Here is a 24,071-nt window from a genome sequence, read left to right as displayed (position 1 = left end):
TTGGGGTGGGTTAGTTGACAGCATTATTGTGTGGCTTTGATTTCTCTTTTGTGGGTGGGGATTTTCTGCTATTTTTCTGGTTTGTTTTAAGAGAATTTAATAAATAAAGAGGAAATCTCTTATGTGTCTCGTATGTACATGTAATCTGGAGCAGAGAATTATTCCTAAACAGGTTCTACTACCTGATGAAAACCAAGTTATCATCGTCTACTTTTTATGGACTGGTTTATGTGCCACATGGAAACTTAGTTTTGAAGAACATGTCATAAATGCTGTGCATGGTTAAAGGTTTACTCTTAAAACAGATTAGTGCTAATACATTTACTCTTGTCATACTTTCCATTCAGCAATTAACAGCATTTGTGGACATTTCACCTCCCGGAGTAGCAATGTGAATTTTAAGGGCTAAGGCCTTGTTACCACGATTGAATTTCCAGGCGGAATCCGGCAGAAAAATTCCACTCCGAAGTTCCATTGCAGCAGTCCCATTGTTTTCAATAGTATTTTGTTGCACAGTGCACATGGCTGAATTTCTGCAGCAGAAACATCTGCCACGAAAATTCTTATTCCAGCCTCCCTAGAAAGAATTGACAAGTTAATTTTGTCTGCGCAATCTGCTTCCGAATGTATTGCTGCCTATGGAGACAGCGCATTTCCGAGCAGTCCTAGCATCGGAATGTTCTGCCGGTGCCCATTGTCTGCAGTGTGTTAACATAGCCCAAAGCTGTGTAACGGAGTGATTCTGACAATAGTATGGGGACATTTATTATTAGTTTTACAGTTTTTTGGGGGGTAATAAGTTTCGCAATGTTGTGCAATGGATTAAAGTCATAAAACTTTGGGCAGAGGGATGAAAAAAGTAAACCATAAAAATAAAAAAAATGTACTGAAGTGAAAGTTCGGGAAATATGTACCTGTGAAAGAATGTTTCAAATTTACAATTTAAATCAAATTTTTCTATTTAACAAATTTGGCGCACAGACATTAGCACCACTCAAAATAAAGGTGGACAAAATTGTACACAAACACTGATAAATCCCCCTATGTCCCCACTTTTGGTGCATGGAGAGCTTTATCAAAACTTGCAGAGGAAATGTGGAGCAATTGCCCATAGCAACTAATTTGATTTCTCTCCCCCCCCAAACTATCAAAATATAATGTTAATGATCCCATACAGTGAACGGCGTAAACGTAAAAAATTTCCAAAAATGCTGCTTTTGTCACATTTTATTCATAAAAAAATGATATAAGAGTTTTATATATGCAAATGTGGTATCAATAAAAAGTACAGATGACTGCAAAATTAGCCCTCACACTACCCCATATATGGGAAAAATGAAGAAGTTATAGGTAGTCACACTAGGGCGATTTTAGATTACTGATTTTGTACAAAGTTGTTTTAGATTTTTTTTTTTTAAGCGGTACAAAAATAAAGTATCTAGCCATGGGTATAATTTTAATCGTATTGACCCACAGAATAATGAACACTTCATTTTTACCGTAAATTGTACAGTGCGAAAACAAAACCCTCCAATGTGCAAAATTGTGGTTTTCATTTAAATTTCCTCCCTAAAAAAAAAATATTTTTTTGGGTTTGCTGTACATTTTTATGGTAAAATGAGGTGTCATTACAAACTACAATTGGTCACGCAAAAAACAAGCCCTTATATGGGTCTGTAGATGGAAATATAAGAGTTATGGATTTTAGAAGGCGAGGAGGAAAACAAAAATGCAAAAATAAAATTGGCCTGGTACTTAAGTTGAAAATGGGCTTGGTCCTTTTAAGGGGGTTAAAGAAGCAATCTTGTTGCTATGGGCAACTAGTCAACTCTTCCACTGCACAGGTTTTGATACATTTCCCCACTCTTGTCCATAAATATTTAAGCAATGTATGGTATGTTGATTTGGATCCTTACAAATTAAAAGGGGGTTATCCACCACAAGGTGATTTTTGTACCTGTCAGACAGTAATGGACATGCTTAGGAAGGATTTGTGCTAGTCTTGGGGCTAAATGGCTATGCTGTGAGATTTTTCATAATGCTCAGGCTATCTTTTTGTGAACTGGCTATTTCCTGTTGAAGTTACCTTCAACTACAAATCCCATAGTTCCTTGTTTGCATGTGAGGTCACTTTCCTCCCTCCCACACATCAGCCACCCCACCCATTGAAACACAAAAGAGTTGCAAAAGTCCAGTGTTTTCTAACCAGGGTGCCTACAGCTGTTCCATAAATACTATTAGTTGCAGTATGACCTTCCTCCCACCCAGCAGTCCCTCCACCCATTGAAGCAGGACAGGCTCCCCGTCATCACCTGAAACCTGGGAAAACAGTAATTTTTTATGCTGTTAAATATAAATCTTGGGGCAAAAATCACAGAAGAATTGCGAGACCACCGTCACACACAGGTACAGACACTATATTATGAACTACACTAACTTTACAGCCCCTGTAGCACAGACAAAGAAAAACCCTGGAATACCCCTTTAAATGGGCACTGTCAGATTCAAAAACTTTTTATATGTTGTACATCTTGGCAAAACATTAACCTTTATAGTATACTTCAGAAGATAATTTTATTTCCTTTTTATAGAAATCATGGCTTTATCCAAGCTGAAGCACAGGCAAGGACAAAGTCCAGTAAACGAGGGTGGGCTAGCACAGAGAAGTCCCATCCTTTAATGCAAACAGGCAGGGGAGGAGGGTTGAATAGAAGCGGGGGAAGGGAGAATTTTTGAATGGAAGTGGGGGGGGGGGAATTTGAATGGAAGTGGGGGGGGGGGAATTTGAATGGAAGCAGAGGGAGGATGAATGGAAGAAGAAGTGGGGGGTTAAATGAGGCAGAGGGGGTTAATAGAAGCAGGGGGGGCAGTTCCTGATCAATTGATTTATAAGGGGGGCCCAGCACATTCTTTGCACAGGGGCCCTCTGCTGTCTGTCCACCCCTGGTCTGTATGCATGTGTGTATGCATGTTCCAACATCACTTCTAAACGGCTGAAAATATTTCGATAAAACTTGGTACACATTTTACTAATATGTCTACTACAAACAAAGGATAGATAAATTAACCTTAACCCACCCCCATTGCGAGGGTTGGGATTTTTGTTTAAAGTCCCATGCAAGTCTATGGAAAAAGTATGTTCCAGCATTAGTTAACCTAATGGCTGGATATATTTTGATGAAACTTAGTACACATGTTACTTTTATGTAAAATAAAAATTTGTTATATTAACCCTAACCTACCCCCTCACATGGGGTTTTTGTCTTAAAGGGGTAGGGGATAAGATGTCTGATCGCAGGGGTCCCGCCAGCAACCCCTATCATCAGCCTCACGGAGACCTCACTAGACCCATAGGCCCTGTATAATATACTTCCTGTTCTGTTATCAAATAGGAATCTGAGGCCCCCATCTTCCTCCCTCCCCTCTATGGGTGTTTATATATACAAACCTCTATATGTTTTAATCAACAATTTTTTTGGCCCTAGTGGGCCATTCATTGTAATCTGTGGACTATTTGTGTTAAACTTTAAATTATAACCTATGGGCTATTTGTGGCCAATCCCATTGGAAATAAATCTCCATCTCAGATCGGACCTGTTGACCCTAAGACTCCAGATCCCACCCCACATTGACCTATGTTATAGATAGCACTCAAATGGATATGCTTATCTATTCCAGAATTCTTATCATAGCTATATTTCCCTAGAATTATGTTAGATACTTTTTATTAAACATATCATTAATTACTGGTAGAAACAATATCTGAACTATATGCAACCTTTCTATTATTTTGGTCCTTACTGACCAGCTTGACCCGTATGTTTTTACCTGATTGTTACATTTATCCTTAAACTAATTCTGTACAGGAAACAAGCCTCAGAAAATTATGTGGTCCAACTACAATGCCCCACTGATGACATTGCTATTTACAGGGTAATAGAAACATGTATGGGGCAATAGTTGTTTTTCTTCTATTATACTCAATATACCACTTTTTGAAATTTGTATTTATCTATATTATAGTCCTAATACCCTTGGAGCTAAGCACAAAATTGTGCAGGTGCCCAGGGTTCAATATAATGATTAGAGGGTACACAACCTTTGCCTCAATATACATTTGAATGCACTCTCACACTTTTATATTTGAGATGATCTAATAAAAGTAAAATTTTAAATAAAAGGCACATATCCTAGCACTATATTTTGTTTGTAATAAGAGTGGGCAAATATATGCCAAAAGATGTTTTGGGATATGTTTAGCCAAAATGCATTGGAATCCCACAGGCCTAACTATATTGTAAAGCATAGCTGACTGCACTTTTACAATACACTGTCTGTATTTAAGGTTTAAGGGTATGCTGATGTATTTACTAATTGTATTTGCCAATAGCCCATTACATACTATAAGTGGTCTTAATTTTTCTATAGGCGTAGTACATATTGTTATTTTTTAGATCCAGTCATACGCTCCTGGGAATGTTTATTACCACCTGATGACCAGAGACTTGTTTACTCAGGGTGACATTTTCTAACTGGAATTTGACCCCTTTGCACCTGCTATTGCAATGTTGTTTTAGTATAACATTGTCAAAGACTTAGCTATGTGTATATGACAGCCTGTCTGCATCTCCTTGAGAACACATATAACCATTCTGGTTATGAATTATGTAGCACAAAACTATGACCAGCAAAAGAACTGTTATTGTTCCTAAAAATTTGTGACGGACGTCATGGCGTAGTGGCTGTTGGGTGGCCTCGGGTCCCTGCTGTGTTTGATGTGGGGGGTTGGGAGGCACCATTGTGTGGTGCCCGGCCGGCTCTCTCTCCCCCCCTGTCTTTGGGGGAGGGAGAGATGTAGAATAACTGGAAGTGGGATTGCTGCATAAAAGTGAGAAAGCAGACAGCAGATATCATAAAGATCACCCTTGAAGATGAGGGGGTAGATTCCACCCCTTGCTTCCCCGACACTCCTGGATTTACTTATGAATGTGTGACATTGTGCTCCCCCACTCCTGTCTTAATAGTGATTTAAGAACTGTTCTATGCTCAAGAAGGAATGGCCCACTGAACTTTTTCTATAAGTTACAAGTCTTCTGCATCATCATCAGCACTGACGAAGTCATTTGTTATTTATGAGCCGTTGGGGAGGAAACCTTTAAGAGTGTGCAGCCCTAAAGGAAAATATAGGTGAAATAGTAGGGGTGAAGGCAAGAGAGAGAGATTATGCCTCCCAAGACAAATATCAGAAGATCTGTCTCCCCTAAAGGTGCTACTGGGGCTGGCAAGATAGATACATTTGTGAAGGCCTCACCAGGTTAGACTAAAACAAGGAGTAATAAAACATCACCCCCTAAATCCGGATTGGAGACTACAGGCTCTCGATTTGCAATACTTCAAGATATTTCTGATGATGGGGAGTAGGAGGTAGCAGGAGCAAAAAAAAATAAAAGATTGAGAGAATCATGGAAGAGGTGCAGTCCCTGTCAGATCTCCACACTCAGGTCGGCGCTTTGGTCTCTGACCTCTCTACAATAAGGGATGAAACTAACAAGATCCAAGACTGTACTAAAGCAATGGAGAAGGCTCTGCCAGTAGTAGAGAAGGAAGTCCCTGCCCTTACAGAGGAGTCTAAGTCTCTTAGGAAGGAGGTGGGGGAGTTGAAATTGAAAGTCATCAATTTAGAGGACAGAGCTAGAAGGTAAGCTTTTCAGCTCTAATGACTGGGATATCATCATCCGGAAAGCACAGGAGAAGGGTCAGCTTTTTTATGGGGGATCGAAAGTGTCAATATATCCAGATTACGACAGGGCTACTCAAATAAAAAAGAGCCTCCTTCAGAGATATTAAGAGATGGTTGGCATTAGCTAAAGTTCAGTTCTCACTAATCTTTCCAGCTAAGTTACGAGTGATGTATAACGATAAAGTATACTTTTTTACAGAGAGTAATGAAGCGGGGAATTGGTTGGATCAGGAAGGGATAAAATGATTATTAGAAATATGATTTTGTGAGGTGGCCGTCCGGTGCAGATGAGTCCCTTTTTGGGGGTCTGGCCAGTACCGAATGCCATCAGTAAATTAAGTATTTTTCTGTAGAGATTATGAGGGGTGGGGGGGGTGGGAGGAGGAGCTAGATGACTTAGCATAGAAACCGGCTAATGTTAGCAGGTCAGGAGTGGGAGGGGAAGGGGGACTGGGACTGCCAGAAGGGGGAAAGGGGGGTTCTTCTTTTCTTTTTTTTTCTATTTCTTTCCTTCCTTAAATCCTTATATTTTTGAGAGATAGATTAAAGATATTTTTCTGGAATGTTAGGGGAATGGTGGAGCGACGTAAGAGAGTGGCAATTTTTGACATGGCCCAAAATTATCTACCAGCAATTGTTTGTTTGGTTGAATCTCATGTTTCTATGGAATCTGAGGGGAAAATTTCCAGAACATGGGCCCTTTTGGAGTTTCACTCCTCGGCATCTAGCTATTCAGCAGGGGTCTCTGTGTATATACATAGAGCTATCCCAGTAAAAAATGCAGCCCCTTACCCGGTAGTATGGGACACTATAAAAGCAGTATTGAGGGGGATTCTACATAGGGTGATTCAAAGGAAAAAGAAGGCATTTAGTAAGGTAGAACAGGATTTGAGAGAAAAGGTCAGTGAGGCCGAGGAGAAATACGAGGCAGAGAGATCCGAAAATAACTTTAGGGAGTTGGAATTAGTATTATTTTGAAAAAGCACATAAGATTTTCTTCTCAGGACAGAGGGATTTCGTCAAAGGGGCTCGCCAAGGGAAACTTCTAGCGAATTTAGTTAGAGCCCAAAGGGAGAGGAGTGATATTTTTGCCCTATATGATGGATTTCGTCAAAGGGGCTCGCCAAGGGAAACTTCTAGCGAATTTAGTTAGAGCCCAAAGGGAGAGGAGTGATATTTTTGCCCTATATGATGAAAATGGGACTATTCAAACCGCAGGAGTAGCAACAGAAGATCGCACGACAGTATTATCAGCAACTTTACAGCTCAGAGGAGGTAGTAGGAGATAGTGAGATAGAGGCATATCTGGAGGATATTGAACTACCAGCTGTGGATAAGATAAGCCTCGAAAAGTCCTAATAAACAAATTACAGTAGAAGAACTGGAGAAAGCCTTAGAGGGTTGTTCGTCTACATCAGCCCCGGGGCTGGATGGCTTACCCTATTCAATATATAAGGAGGTTTTATTACCTATTCTCTGCATAGTTTTGGAGGAGGCTCGGAAAGGGGGAGAATTGCCTCCCTCGATGCTAGAAACTAAAATAGTCCTAATTCTTAAAAAAGAGAACGACAACATGAAAATAGAATCTTACCGGCCTATATACTTGATAAATTCAGATGCTAAGATTTTGGCCAAACTTTTGGCCAGATGACTGTCCTCTCTCCTCTCTACTATCGTAGGAGTTGAACAAACCGGTTTCATCCCAGGGCACTCAATTCATAGTAATTTGGTTCGATCATTGGTCAATATACAGTTGGGGATCGGATCTCTTTTGTTCCACCCTGTCACTTGATGCTATGAAGGCATTTGACAGGGTGGAGTGGAGATTTTTATGGAGGGTCCTTAAGAAATTTGGTGTGGAGGGGGAGATGTTGGAATGGTTTAAGTTGTTATATAAGAACCCTAGGGCCAGGGTTGCAGTAAATGGGTCTCTGTCATCTCAATTGAGTATAGGGCTGGGCACCAGGCAGGGATGCCCTCTTTCACCTATGCTATTTTTTCTTTTTTTGGAGCCATTGGTGAGGAAGCTTAAAAAGTGGAAGATTTGAGGGGATTTGGGATTAAGGGAGTAGAAGAGAAATTTTTAATGTTGTATGCTGACGATATTCTGCTATTCTTAGAAAACGGGGTTTCAGCAGCAATTAGGGTCTTCGAGGAGTTTGGGAGAGTCTCTGGTCTCAAAATGAATTGGTAGAAATAGTCTTTAATGCCTTTGGTAACAGGTAATATTAATGGACCTATGGAGGTGAAAATTCTGAAAGAAGATGAGAGTCTGGACTATTTAGGTATTAAATTAGCCCTGGCAAAAGAGTTTTTTTTATGCAGTTCAATCTTTATCCGTTATTGAGTAAGTTTAGGAAAAAGATAGATGCATGGGTCAAATTGCCTCTTTCAATTGCAGATAGGATCGGGTTAATCAAAATGGTAGTTCTTCCAGCCCCTTGCTGGATTCCTGTAAAATGGTTTCGGGGATTGGAAGCCCTTATGGGTAGATTGATCTGGGGGAGGGGTAGAGTATGCATGAAAAATATAAGGTGGGTACACTTGGAAGGAGAAGATGTAGGGGGTTTACCGGAATTTAGGTTATATTTTTTGGCAAAAAAACTCCAGAATATTAGACGGGGGTGGAGTGAAGCACTTTGGGGGGAATTATTTCAAGATTATAGAGGGCACTATGAGTTTTTTTGAATTTATTGAAGCTGGTCTGCCTGTGAAGAAGGATTTGGGGCATGTCTCACTGATAGGGTTACTTAGGAAAATCTGGCAAGAGGTTAAAAAGAGATGTAAAATAAAGGGAAGTATAAGGAATATGGTGTTATGGGATAATATTGATTTGGTACACTTAGGGAGTGATTTTTGGAAAGGTAAAGGGGTTAAATATATTGCACAGATTTTTCAGGACGGAGAGATAAAAAAAATTTGAAACACTAAAGAATGAGTTTGATTTGCGGAATGAACATAAATTTTGGTATATTCAATTGTGTGAAGCATATAGATGCACTGTTAAGGAGAAATTAAAGATATACACACTTGCGGTGATAGATTATATGAATCTGGAAGGAGGTGGGAAGTTAAAATATATATAGGTTACTCCTTAAAACCGTATCTGCCAACCTTCAGAAAAATAAGAAAAGGAGGTGGGAAGAAGCATTTGGTTCGATCTCTAAGGAAGAATGGGAAAATATACTGATGAGTGCTAAAAAGTGCTCAATAAATAAGAGATATCAAATTACCGTATATACTAGAGTATAAGCCGAGACCCCTAATTTCAACCCATAATCCCAGGAAAAGTTATTGACTCGAGTATAAGCCTAGGGTGGGAAATACATCATCCCCCCCTGTCATCATCCAGACCCGTCATTAACATCCTCATCATCATCACCGCCTGTCATCATCCAGACCCTCATCATCATCACCTGTCATCATGCCCTTGTCATCATCCCACACCCCCCCTTCATCATCCCCTTGTCATCATCCCCACCCCCTTCATCATCCCCTTGTAATCATCCCACACCCCCCCCCTTCATCATCCCCTTGTCATCATCCCCACCCCCCTTCATCATCCTGTTGTCATCATCCCACACCCCCCCTTCATCATCCGCCCTCAGTGGTCTTCAACCTGCGGACCTCCAGAGGTTTCAAAACTACAACTCCCAGCAAGCCCGGGCAGCCATCGGCTGTCCGGGCTTGCTGGGAGTTGTAGTTTTGAAACCTCCGGAGGTCCACAGGTTGAAGACCACTGCGGCCTTCGACATCATCCAGCCCCCTCTCACCCCCTTTAGTTCTGTACAGTACTCGCCTCCGCTCGGCGCTGGTCCGGTGCTGCAGGGCTATCCGGTGAGTAGGTCGTCCGGTGGGATAGTGGTTCCGGGCTGCTATCTTCACTGGGGGCGCCTCTTCTCCACGCTTCGGGCCCAGAATAGAGGCATTGCCTTGACGATGACGCAGAAGTACGTTGGCAATGAACGTACCTCTGCGTCGTTGTCAAGGCAACGTGACTATTCTGGGGCCGGGCTCGAAGCGCTTAGAAGAGGCCTCCCCGGTGAAGATAGCAGCCCGGAACCACTATCCCACCGGACGACCTCCTCTCCGGACAGTCCTGCAGGACCGGACCAGCGCCGAGCGGAGGCGAGTACTGTACAGAACTAAAGGGGGTGAGAGGGGGCTGGATGATGTCGAAGGCCGCAGTGGTCTTCAACCTGCGGACCTCCGGAGGTTTCAAAACTACAACTTCCAGCAAGCCCGGACAGCCGATGGCTCCCCGGGCTTGCTGGGAGTTGTAGTTTTGAAACCTCTGGAGGTCCGCAGGTTGAAGACCACTGCGGGTGGAGAGTTCACTCGAGTATAAGCCGAGGGGGGTGTTTTCAGCACGAAAAATCGTGCTGAAAAACTCGGCTTATACTCGAGTATATACGGTATGCAATTAATAGTCTACCATTTATATTATTCACCGTTACAGTTAAAAAAGATGAAGAGCTGGAGGGAGGCAGACTGCCCTAAGTGTGGAGGAGCTGATGCTGATTTGATCCATTTGTTATGGTTATGCCCAAAGGTTAAAGAATTCTGGGGTATGGTATTCCAGACTACAGAAAATAAACTCAATTTAGAGAAAAATTGGTCGGCGACAGACGTTATTCTAGGCGATTTAAGTAAGGTCAGGATGGGCCAAGAGTTATTCATTCTGATATTTATGCTGGATAAGGTTGCGATCCTCAGAGGGCTTTTAGGTAATAGGGGTCCAAGTGTTACCAACTGGGAGAAGTTAGTTTTGAAAATCCGAAAGTATGAAGAATGGGGGGGGGGGGCGGTGGGTCTAAGAGAAGATTAAAAAACTTTAGATCGATATGGGTAGATTGGGAAGTTTAATAATAATTTTTTTTCCCCTCTTCTGGTGGGGGGGGGGTTTAATGTAATGTAATGTTCTTTTTGTGAACTATGATAATTGTATTCAATCCTTAATAGTTATAATAAAAACTTATTTGAAAAAAACAAACAGACTAAGACATGGATAGTGGGAAGAACAGGGCATACAGCAGCACAGAGTATTTATGGAGAGGCATGTTCTGTTTTCATGGGAGGTCACAGGGGGATAGTTACATATTGGGAAGAAGCAGCACATACAGCAGCACAGAATTTTAGGGGGTACTCCACTGGAAGACTTTATTTTTGATCAACTGGTGCCAGAAAGTTGAACAGATTTGTGGATTGCTTCTATTTGGGGATCTTGATCCTTCCAGTACTTATTCCTTCCCGTTGCTGTGTGCTCCACGGGAAGTTGTGTGGTTCTTTTCTGTCTGGCCGCGGTGCTCTCTGCTGATGCCTCTGTCCATGTCAGGAACTGTCCAGAGTAGGAGCAAATCCCCATAGCAAACATATGCTGCTCTGGGCAGTTCCTGCCATGGACAGAGGTGTCGGCGGAGAGCGCTGTGGTCAGACAGAGGGGAAGTTCAAAAAGAAAAGAACTTCCTCTGTAGTATACAGCAGCTGATGGAGTGGAGGTAGTTTGCAGGTCTGTTTGACTTTCTGGCACCAGTTGATTACAAAACATGTTTTCCAGTGGAGTAACCCTTTAAGGTGATAGGTGTGCTGATCAATGTGAAAGGTACATAGTGGGGTTGGAATAGGGTTCTCAGCAACACAGAGTATTTCAAGAGAAAAAAAAATGACTTTATGAAGAGATGGATAGCAATTTTTAATCATGGACAGTTGAAAACATTAAACCTCAGTCATTATCTCCCCGTTGTACCACAGCCAATTTCTGGTGGGCAATGTCTCCTGAAAAGAACACTGGCCATATATGTCCATTTTTATTTTTGCATATATATCTTAATCGTTCAATAAGAAAATATATATTTATAGTATAGTGTGTGTGTGTATATATATATAAACACACACACACACAATACTACAAATATATATTTTCGTATTGAACGATTTTGTAATTACAAAAGAAAATGAAAATTATAAAGCGAACAGCAAAATATATGAACAGTAGAGTACAGCAAAAGCTGTGGAATCAAATTAGTCTAGCAAAACAATAGACATTGGTTAAAGGGGTACTCCGGCACTAAGACATCTTATCCCCTATCCAAAGGATAGGGGATAAGATGCCTGATCGCGGGGGTCCCACCGCAGGGGACCCCCGTGATCTTGCATGCAACACCCCGCTACAATCAGTCCCCGGAGCACGTTCGGTCCGGGTCTGATTACAGGCAATCACGGGGGCCGGAGCATTGTGACGTCACGGCCCCTCCCCCGTGTGTTTTAAGGCTCCGCCCCCTCAATGCAAGCCTATGGGAGGGGGCATGACAGCTGTCAGCTGCCAGAAAGTGCATGTGTCAACAAAAATGCACCACTTATATAAAGTACAATATGTCACGAAAAAAACAATCTCAGAATCACTCTGCTCAGAAAAAGCGTTCTAAAGTTATTACCATTTAAAGAGATACATGTAAAATAAAAAAAGAGCCTTGTCATTGAGGCAAAAAATGGGTCTGTCCTTATGGGGTTAAGTACCAGGACACCAGAACGTACATTTACATCCTATGTCGGTAAGGGGTTAAAGGAGAAGTTGGAGAAAAGGATAGTAGATAAAGAAGGAGGGAGATTCAGAGGCATAGCTTCAGTTTTCGAGATGTAACTAGAAACAGAGCCATAGGACTGAGGACTGTAAGATTCTGTGTAAGTTAGGCAAGGACAACAGAGTAAAACAAGACACAGACAGCGCTCCGTAGTGTGATACCGTTTAGGCGACCAGAATAGATAAAATACAAGTGGCGCTTACCACATGGAGTTACACTCAACCAAGTATACCTATGGAAAAGAGATGTTAAGGGTGCCTGCAGCCGCTCCACATCAACTTCAAATATAAAAGCACAAATTCCTTCACCGTAGCGAGGGGATTGAGAGGTATCTCAAGTTTAATCACCCATGATGCACCGCGTTCACAGTAAGACTGCTTCATCAGGCATACCCAGGTGAGTACAACCAGACAATATATAGGGCCCATGGAGTTAACCCTTTAAGCTACCAGCTTAAAGGGACCATGCGCCCCATATATATCAACTCAGATATATAGAATAGATAAATAGAATGCACCGATGGTACAATAAAAACACAATATAAAAAAAGATATATATGAACATATACACATAGAATTAAAATGTTGTAATGAACAGCAGATGAAGGGCATAACAAAATAAAATAAAAATAAATGATAATAAATAATAGATATATTATTTAGCTGAGACCTAAACATAAGTTAATTGTGAATGCGCCAAAAATAACAGTACCCCTGATTGATCAGCGAGCATTTTCAATCGTTTTGTTTAAACTCCCCGGGCATAAAGTTCCTAAAGAAAAAATCCAAAATGATTCCCTATTGATGAGTTTCTGAAATCTGTTTCTTGTGTGTGAGATGGAATGGTCTCAATAATGGTGAGTTTTAATACCCTAATGTCACTATTGTGTTTCAATGAGAGGTGACGTGATACACTATGGAGCATGAATTTATGATGAATATTTGATCTGTGTTTGTTCATGCAGGACCGCACGATTTGAACCGTGTGGCCCACATACTGCAAACCACAGGTACATGTTAATAAATAGATGGCATATGAGCTGTGACAACTATTATATTCTTTTATTCTCTATTCCTTGTCTAGATGGTTTGAAAAAAAGACATGGGTGGCAGCCCCGATCATGGGGCAACATAAACATCTAGTACGGTGACACGGATAGGTGCCCCCCAGTGTGCCTAAATGGCCTAATGATGTGGGCTCATCAAGGGTCAGAATTGATTTTAATCTACTTGGTGCAACCATATTCCACAGGTTGCTCGATCTGCAAAATGTTAACTTGGGGGTGTAATACAGTCATGGCCGTAAATGTTGGCACCCCTGAAGTTTTTCTCACAGAAAAGGATTGCAGTAACACATGTTTTACTATACACATGTTTATTCCTTTTGTGTACTGGAACTAAACCATAAAATGGAGGAAAAAAGCAAATTGGACATAATGTCACACCAAACTCCAAAAGTGGTCTGGACAAAATTATTGGCACTAGGGATCGACGGATTATCGGTTTGGCCGATATTATCGTCCGATAATCACGATTTTGGGCATTATCGGTATCGGCAATTACCTTGCCGATAAGCCGATAATGCCCCGTCCCCCGCACCCACCGCACCGCGACTGCCCCCCCGCACCACGACCGTCCCCCCGACCGGCCGCACCCCCCACCGCACCGCCCTGGCCCCATTGCCTCCCCCATCCCCGGTTTTATAATTACCTGTTCCCGGGGCCCGCGCTACTTCTGGCTCCTGCTGCGTCCTGCGTTACGCTGTACGCAATGACGAGTGACGTGACGTGCGCGACGTGACGTCACCGTAAGTGCGCACAGTGACAGCTCAGGAGGACGCCACCAGAGCCAGATATAGAGTGTACCCCGGGAACAGGTAATTATAAAACCGGGGATAGGGAAGGCAATGGGGTCGGGGCGGTGCGGTGGGGGGGTGGCGGATGCGGTGCGGCGGGTCGGGGGGGGGGGCGGACGCGGTGCGGCGGGTCGGGGGGGGGGGGGCGGACGCGGTGCGGCGGGTCAGGGGGGGGGGGGGGCGATGGCCGTGATAGGACTCAGGACCCCGGACAGGCAGGGGGAGAGAAGCGGGCGGCGGCCTATGGCACCGCAAAAGCCACTGCAGTGCATTGATTTAAAGCGCCAGCTTTAAATCAATGATCTGCAGTGGTGTCGCGGGGGGATAAATAGCCGATAACGTATACCGGAATATTGGTATAAGTTATCGGCTATCGGCCCTAACCTCCACCGATTATCGGTATCGGCCCTAAAAAAACGATATCGGTCGATCCCTAATTGGCACCCTTTCAAAATTGTGGAAAAATAACATTTTTTCAAGCATGTGATGCTCCTTTAAACTCAGGGTGCATTCACACCACGTTTTTGCAATACAGTTCCCGTATCAGGTTTTTGATGAAAAACGGATTCCTCAAAACCTGACTTAACTGTATCAAAACGTGTACAAATTTCAACCCGTATACAGTTAAAAACCGTATACGGTTTGAAAAATGATGTTTTGTTGCATCATTTTTTATAGAAAAAAACGTATACGTTTTTAACTTTTCACCACATTTTGAATAAAGTTTCACTTGTTTGATTGAAATTCCAAGAAAAAAAACTGTGCAAAGTTAAAAAACGTATGGTGAAAACCGGATGGAACCGTATGCACATACAGTTCTGTACGGTTCCCATTGACTCCCATGTTTTAAAAAAACGTAGCAACGGCAGCAACGGTTCGTAGTCAAGGGGAACGGCAAGGGTCTGGATACACAGGTAAAGGACACACAGGAACGCTTTCACTGGCACAAGGCAACAAGATCCGGCAGGGACAGGAAGGGGAAGTGGGTTTTTATGGTGTAGGGAGTGCTTGGAACTAATTGGGCCAGGCACCAATTTGTGGTGCACTGGCCCTTTAAATCTGAGAGACCCGGAGCACGCGCGCCCTAGAGAGTGGGGCCGCGCGCCGGGACTGAGCAGGAGGACGGGGCCGGTGAGTGACATGGGACGCGATCCGAGAGCGGGCACGTCACGTGCCTCGGATCGCATCCCCTCCGATGACACGGTGCCGACCGGAGCGCTGCATGCAGTGGCACGCCGCGAGCGATCCGGGGAAGCAGCGGGCCCCGGAGCGCTCGGCGTGACAGCACTGTACAGCCCAGTGTCAGAAAGCTGGGTTTGCGTCCGAGAGCTGGGTTTGCGTGTCAGCACGACAATGACCCCAAACATACATCAAAAAGCACCGAGAAATGGATGGCAACAAAGCGCTGGAGAGTTCTGAAGTGGCAGCAATGAGTCCAGATCTAAATCCCATTGAACACCTGTGGAGAGATCTTAAAATTGCTGTTGGGAAAAGGTGCCTTCCAATAAGAGAGGCCTGGAGCATGCCCCTTCCCATAGACCTGCATAGCGGGGGGTGACGTCACACGGGGGCGGAGTCGTGACGTCACGATACTCCGGCCCCGCGGTAACGCGGTGACCCCGCATCATATCAGGTCGGTCTCAGCCGATCGCGGTGATGTCCAGTATTAACCCTTCAGATGCGGCGATCAAAGTTGATCGTCGCGTCTGAAGTGAAAGTGAAACCATCCCGGAAGCTCAGTGGTGCTGTTTGGGACTGCCACGGTGAAATTGCGGCGTCCCGAATAGCTTGCAGGACGTGAGGAGGATCTCTATCTGCCTCCTCGCTGTCCGATCCCTGAATGATTGCTCAGTGCCCGAGATCCAGGCAGGAGCAGTCGAGCGGTGATAACACTGATCAATGCTATTGCATGGCAGTGATCAGTGTAGGAAATCATTGTGTGCAATGTTAAAGTAAATAAAGTGTTAATAAATATGATTTAACCCCAATCCCCCCCCCCCACTTTTCCCATAAAAAAACTATGTAAATAATTATAAACATATGTAGTATCGCCGCGTGCGTAAATGTCAGAATTATAAAAATATATCGTTAATTAAACCACATGGTCAATGTCTTACACGTAAAAAAATTCCAAAATAGAGTATTTTTGGTCACTTTTTATACCATAAAAAAATGAATAAAAAGTGACCAAAAAGTCTGATCAAAACAAAAATGGTACCGATAAAAACTTCAGATCACGGCGCAATAAATTAGCCCTATACATCCCCATACGCGGAAAAATAAATAAGTTATAGGGGTGATGTAGTGCATGTAGTTATGATTTTTTCCAGAAGACATAATCAAACCTATATAAGTAGGGTATCATTTTAATCGTATGGACCTACAGAATAAAGACAAGGTGTCCTTTACCGAAAAATGCACTGCGTAGAAACTGAAGCCCCCAAAAGTTACAAAATGGCTTTTTTTTTCAATTTTGTCACACAATGATTTTTTTATTTAGTTTCGCCGTCGATTTTTGGGTAAAATGACTGATGTCATTAAAAAGTAGAATTGGTGGTGCAAAAAATAAGCCATCATATGGATTTTTAGGTGGAAAATTTAAAGGGTTATGATTTTTAAAAAGGTAAATGCAAAAACTGAAAAATGTTGAGTCCTTAAGGGGTTAAACATTTTAACAGGCCATGTTATATTTTAACATAGGACCCCTTATTTGATAGCAGCTTCACAAGTCTGGCATCCATTGAACTTTTGAGTTTTGGACAGTTTCTGCTTGAATTTGTTTGCATGATGTCAGAATAGCCTCCCAGAGTTGCTGTTTGGATGTAAACTGCCTCCCACCCTCAGATCTTTTGCTTGAGGATGCTCCAAAGGTTCTCAACAGGATTGAGGTCAGGGGAGGATGGAGGCCACACCATGACTTTCTCTCCTTTTATCCCCATAGCAGCCATTGATGCAGAGGTATTCTTTGCAGCATGAGATGGTGCATTGTCATACATGAAGATGATTTTATTACAGAAAGCATAATTCTTCCTTCTGTACGAGGGAAGAAAGTGGTCAGTCAGAAACTCCACATACTTTACACCTTCGGGGACCATAAAGGGGCCTGACAGCTGTCTTCCCATTATTCTGGCCCAAAACATGACTCCACAATTGCCTTGCTGACGTCGCAGCCTTGTTGGAACAGGGTGGCCGTCCACCAACCATCCATTACTCCATCCATCTGGAACATCCAGGGTTGCACAGCACTCATCACTGAACAGGTGTCACGATTGGGCAGGGAAGGAGTGATCACTATTCTCGCCCACTCCCCTATCCCTGCCTACTTACATACCTGTCCTAGGCAATGGGTCCGTAACCATAATGACAGTCCCTCCCTATACAAGTGAGGGGAGTCAATTGTCAAAATAATAAAATACAATAATACAGACCTAGGTCAAGGAACAGTAGGGAACATACAGACTAACATAGCAAAACAAACACACTCACATAAAGTCATGTCCACTAACCGCATCAAAAGCCAGGAGTTGTCAGAGTACATAATCGCTAATACCAGAGAAGAGTCAGAGAGCGGAGCCAAGGGGTCAAATTGCCAGATATTATAGAAACAGTAGAAAGCTAGCTAGGATTACAAACTGAGCTCTTTTGCAGGCAAAGACTGGGTGTAGACTGCCAGGTTATATGGAGTCAGAACAGGTGCTCCAATCAAGGCCAGCTGACCAGTCCAGACAGCTGGGCGTAACCCAGCAACAAAAAACAACAAAGACCTGTCAGAACCTTTTAACCCTATAGGTTATGACAGTACCCCCCCCCCCCCTTTTAGGAGGGGCTGCCGGACCCCTCACAACCTGAGAGTAAAGAGGTCTTGACTTGGATACAGATGGACCATCAATGTGCTCATCTGTATCCATCTTCCAAATCACACCACTCATTGGTGTCCTCACAGTCATCCTCCAGAATCTCACTACTTCCCTCTGACTGCAAGTCAACAAGAGTACACTCCACACTTATTGCCCATGGTGTCACATGACACCGGTTCAGCCAGAGACTGATGCAAAACAGGCTTTACAATACTCTTAGACGTTAAGTCAGATTGTATACTAGATTGAACAATGCCCCCCAAAAGAACTCTGCCAGGCATAGCTCTCTGAGAGGCATGACATACCTGTGCGCCCAAGTGGCCTCCATGATTGCCACTTGGATGTGGATGCTTGACACAGGAGGAGAAGTGTGTATTCTCCCCACAGTAAAAACACAGGCCGTTTAGTTGACAAAATCTTCTGCGCTCCTCTGGGGTACGAATTGACCCTATTTGCATGGGCTCCACCTCAGGCACAGGTTGGTTTTTATAGAAAGGTAAAGAGTCAAGCAAAAGAGGAGAATTGGAAGAAGATGAACACTCGTCTGCGCTCATGTAGACGTCTATCTAAACGGACAGCTAACGTCATGGCTTGGTCAAGGGTGTCAGGAGAGGGGTAAGTCACTAGCATGTCTTTTAAGGTGTCAGATAATCCCAATCTAAACTGACAAATCAAGGCTGGAGTATTCCAGTTAGAGGCCATGCACCACTTTCTAAAATCTGCACAGTACTCCTCTACTGGTCTGCAACCTTGCTTTAATGTAGGCAGTTGACTCTAAGCATACGCAGCACGGTCCAGTTTAGCGTCCAGTAGACCCAATCCCGCAAATAAGGCGTCCACTGAGGACAATTCCGGAGCATTGGAACCAAGGGAAAATACCCATTCCTGGGGACCTCCTTGCAAAAGAGACAATGATACCCACTCTTTGGGCCTTAGTACCAGATGTGTAAGGCCTTTACCTGAAGTACAATTTGCAGCTCTCATAAAAGGTTTTGAACATCTTGCGGTTACCAGAAAATAGGTCAGGGAAACTAACTTGTGGCTCCACAGGAGCTGAAGCAGGAACAGATGACACCTGAGTTCGGACAGACTCCAGCTCCTGAATTCTTGCTATCAAGCTCTGAACTAACTGCTCCTGATCTTGCAACCTCTGAGACGAGGTCTGGACTAATGCTGACTGAGACTAAGATGACTCATATTGCTGAAGTCTTTCAGCCAAATAATGAACAAGCTGAGTCAAGCCCTGCATTTTATCCACCAAAGCAGGCATTGCTTCCATACTGCAGGAACAAGGCAAATGCAGTATATGGGCCTGCTAAAATGTAAAGATTGGGCAGGGAAGGAGTGCACACTATTCTCGCCCACTCCTCTATCCCAGCCTACTTACGTACCCGCCCTAGGCAACGGGTCCTTAACCATGGTGACAGTCCCTCCCTAGACAAGTGAGGAGAGTCAACTGTCAAAATAAACAATACAATAATACAGACTTAGGTCGAGGAACAGTAGGCAACAGACAGACTAACAAAGCAAAACTAACACACCCAAACAAAGTCAATGTCCACTATCCACATCAAAAGCCAGGAGTTTTCAGAATACAAAATCACTAATGCCAGAGAAGAGTTAGAGAGTGGAGCCAAAGGGTCAAAATGCCAGATATTACAGAAAATGTAGAAAGCTAGCTAGGAGTACAAATTGAGCTCTTTAGCAGGCAAAGACAAAGTAGACTGCCAGCTTATATGGAGTCAGAACAGAAGCTCCAATCAAGGTCAGCTGACCAGTCCAGACAGCTGGGCGTAACCCAGCAACAAAAAACAACAAAGAACCGATCAGAACCTTTTAACCCTATATGTTCTGACAACAGGACTGTTTGAAAATTAGTCTTCATGTATCTTTCTACTCAATGCAGCCGTTTCTGCTTGTGAGCATTGGTTAGTGGTGGCTGAATAGAAGGTTTATGCAGAGTTGCAAGACTCTGGAGGACTCTACACGTTGATGTCTGTGAGACTCCAGAGGCACCAGCAGCTTCAAATATCTGTTTTCTGCTATGTAATGGTATTTTAGCAGCTGCTCTCTTGATACGATGCATGGATCTGACTGAAATCTTCCTCAATGTGCCTTTATCTGCACAAACCTGTCTGTGCTCTGAATCAGCCACAAATCTCTTAATGGTGTCATGATCATGCTTACGTTTTTGTGAAATATCTAATGTTTTCTTACCTCGTCCAAGGCATTGAACTATTGCACTCTTTTTGGCAGCAGAGAGATCATTTTTCTTCCTCATATTGCTTGAAAATTGTGCTCTGCTTAATAATGTGGAACAACCACCTTTATTGTCAGGGACCAACCAGGGGGACAGGGAGAGTGAGCCCTAAACTGACCTTAAAACCGCTCTCCCTGCCTACTTGCCCATCCATCCTAACCAGTGGATCGACAACTGGGCGCCGGTCCCTCCCTGAACTAAAGTGCAGGGGCCTAATAAAATCACATACTAATAAATAGTCGGTCACAAACCAGAAACATAACAGGAACAAAGAACTCTAAAACAGATTAAGTTCAGAGGGCACAGACAGAGGACACTATATCAGTGGACATGAACAAAGGACTCAGTGGTCGTGAACAGAGGACACTATAGATAAGAGGTCATGAACAGAACTCCAAAGATCTGAATAACACCAGACAGGAAAACGGATAAGTCTGAACATACTCCAGAACAAAATAGGAATAAGCTTAATCCTCTAGAAAAACCTCCGGTAGACACAGGAACAACAATACCCTCTGAGTCCCCACGGACAGGTAAATGGGATTTGTTGCTAAACAGGAATTATTGCAATCCCTCTGAACACCTCCAGTAGACACGAAGTCCCCAAGGAACGGTAACAGGGATGCCTAGATACACAGGATATATTTATAGAACACTGTTCACACTGAACACAAGACAGCAATAATCGCAATCACTTCAGAACACCTCCAGTAGATGCAGGAATAACAATACCCTCTGAGTCCCCATGGACAGGTAACAGGGATGCCTAAATACACAGGATATAACAAAGAACACTGTTCACACTGAACACAAGACAGGAATAACAATCCCTCCGAACACCTCCAGTGGATACGGAGTCCCCATGGAGCGGTAACAGGGATCCAACATAGGACACTGTTCACACTGGACACACAAACTGGACACTCCACTCCACTAATAAAGTAGCCATAAATAATAAATCCAAATAGACTACTGGCCCGCGGCACACTCCACAGTGTGGTCAGAAGCTGACCCAGTAGGAAAACAAATATAAAACACAGAACTTCATAAGAATGGATACAAGAGAAAACACACAGTGTGAACAGACACATAGCAGAAAATATATACAAATCCTAAAACCGACTATACAAACAAATCTAAAATCTACTATTAGCATGCCACCTAACCATGGCTAAAACCAGAAAATACACAGTGCATGCTAAAGCACAATAGTAGATTAAAAGCTCAAATAAAGAGTGTTTCACCAAGAGCTCCATGCAGCATGTCCAGCATCTTAGCAAGTCAGGATATAATGAAGTATCACCAGCCCAGAGGCTAGACTGGGCTGACTTTAAATAGAGACACCCTAGGAGCTATTGGCTAGCAAGCCAAAGGCTTTTAACTATTCCCTGGCCAGGAAATATAAAACTGCTCACACACAAGCAAATCCAATAGCTGTGTGTGAACACAGGCCACGACAGACTTGATATTTAGTAGTATTTCCTTAAATTGGGCTCACCTGGCAATCTAATTATCACACGTGTCCTAGATTGTTTTTAGTGATCAAAAGAGCCCTGAGACACAATGCCATCCATGAGTTAAACTGAAAAAAAAAAAATTTAATCTTTGTGACACTTAACCTGTTGGGGACGAAGGGCGTATGCATACGCCCTTGCGTCCTGGTACTTAAGGACGAAGGGCGTATCCATACGCCCGTGGGAATTTCGGTCCCCGCCGCGCGCCGGGCGGGGACCGGGCCGGGGTGACTGCTGATATCTATCAGCAGGCACCCCGTGCAAATGCCCAGGGGGGTCATTAGACCCCCCCATGTCGGCGATCGGCGCAAATCGCAAGTGAATTCACACTTGCGATTTGCGCCGACTCCGGGTCATTACGGGTCTATGGTGACCCGGAATATAGAAGGAGGATCGCGGGTGTCTAAGACACCCACGATCCCCCTAAAGCGATAGGAGTGAGGTGGCAGAGTTGCCACCCCTCCTATCTCTGCTATTGGTGGTCTAGACGCGACCACCAATAGCAGATCTGGGGCGGGGGGGGTTTACTTTCGTTTTCCCCGTCCTGCCCTCCCACAATAGGCGGGGCAGAACGGGGAAAACGAAGAGGAGTGGCGCCGGGGTCCACTTACCCCTCCGGAGGCAGCGGAGCGACGGGGATCGGCGGTCGGCGACGGAGATCTGCGGCGGCGTGCGGCAGAAGAGGACGGCTCCCGGATGCGACGGAAGCCGGTGAGTATTTGCCTAGCAACATCTAGAGGGCTACAGTCTGAGACCACTATAGTGGTCTCTAGACTGTAGCCCTCCAGATGTTGCAAAACTACAACTCCCAGCATGCCCAGACAGCTATTTGCTGTGTGGGCATGCTGGAATTTGTAGTTTTGCAACAGCTGGAGGTCTGCAGTTTATAGACCACTGCACAGTGATCTCTATACTGCCCTCTAGATCTTGCAAAACTACAACTCCTAGCATGCCCACACAGCTGTTTGCTGTCTGGGCATGCTGGGAGTTATAGTTTTGCAACATCTGGAGGTCCACAGTTTGGAGATCACTGTTCAGTGGTCTCTAAATTGTAGCACTCCAGATGTTGCAAAACTACAAATTCCAGCATGCCCACACAGAAAACAGCTGTCTCGGCATGCTGGGAGTTGTAGTTGCGTACCTCCAGCTGTTGCATAACTACATCTCCCAGCATGCCCTTCTGTGATCAGACATGCTGGGAATTGTAGTTTTGCAACAGCTGGAGGCACACTGGTTGGAAAATACTGAGTTAGGTAATAGAACCCAACTCAGTATTTTCCAACCAGTGTGCCTCCAGCTGTTTCAAAACTACAACTCCCAGCATGTACTGACAGACTGTGCATGCTGGGAGTTGTAGTTTTGCAACAGCTGGAGGCTCACTGGTTGGAAAATACTGAGTTAGGTAACAGAACCTAACTGAAGGTTTTCCAACCAGTGTGCCTCCAGCTGTTGCAAAACTACAACTCCCAGCATGTACTGACAGACCGTGCATGCTGGGAGTTGTAGTTTTGAAACAGCTGGAGGTTTGCCCCCCCCCCCCCCCATGTGAACGTACAGGGTACATTCACACGGGCGGGTTTACAGCAAGTTTCCTGCTTCAAGTATGAGCTACGGCAAATTTTTCGCCGCAGCGCAAATTCCTAGCGGGAAACTCACCGTAACCCGCCAGTGTGAATGTACCCTAAAAACACTACACTACCACATAATAAAGAGTAAAACACTACATAAACACCCCCTTACACTGTCCCCCCCCCCAATAAAAAGGAAAAACGTATTGTACAGCAGTGTTTCCAAAACAGAGCCTCCAGCTGTTGCAAAACAACAACTCCCAGCATTTCCGGACAGCCACTGACTGTCCAGGCATGCTGGGAGTTTAGCAACAGCTGGAGGCATCCTGTTTGGGAATCACTGGCGTAGAATACCCCTATGTCCACCCCTATGCAATCCCTAATTTAGTCCTCAAATGCGCATGGCGCTCTCTCACTTTGGAGCCCTGTCGTATTTCAAGGAAACAGTTTGGTGTCACATATGGGGTATCGCCGTACTCGGGAGAAATTGCACTACAAATTTTGGGGGGCTTTTTCTCTTTTTACCCCTTATGAAAAGGAAAAGTTGGGGTCTACACCAGCCTGTTAGTGTAAAAAAAAAAAATGTTTACACTAACATGCTGGTGTTGCCCTTTACTTTTTATTTTCACAAGAGGTAAAAGGAAAAAAAGACCCCCAAAATTTGTAACGCAATTTCTCCTGAGTACGGAAATACCCC

This window comes from Hyla sarda, chromosome 1 (genome assembly GCF_029499605.1).
Source record: "Hyla sarda isolate aHylSar1 chromosome 1, aHylSar1.hap1, whole genome shotgun sequence".
NCBI lineage: Eukaryota > Metazoa > Chordata > Amphibia > Anura > Hylidae > Hyla > Hyla sarda.
The sequence above is the reverse complement of the archived record's forward strand: the minus strand, read 5'-3'. Positions refer to the sequence as shown.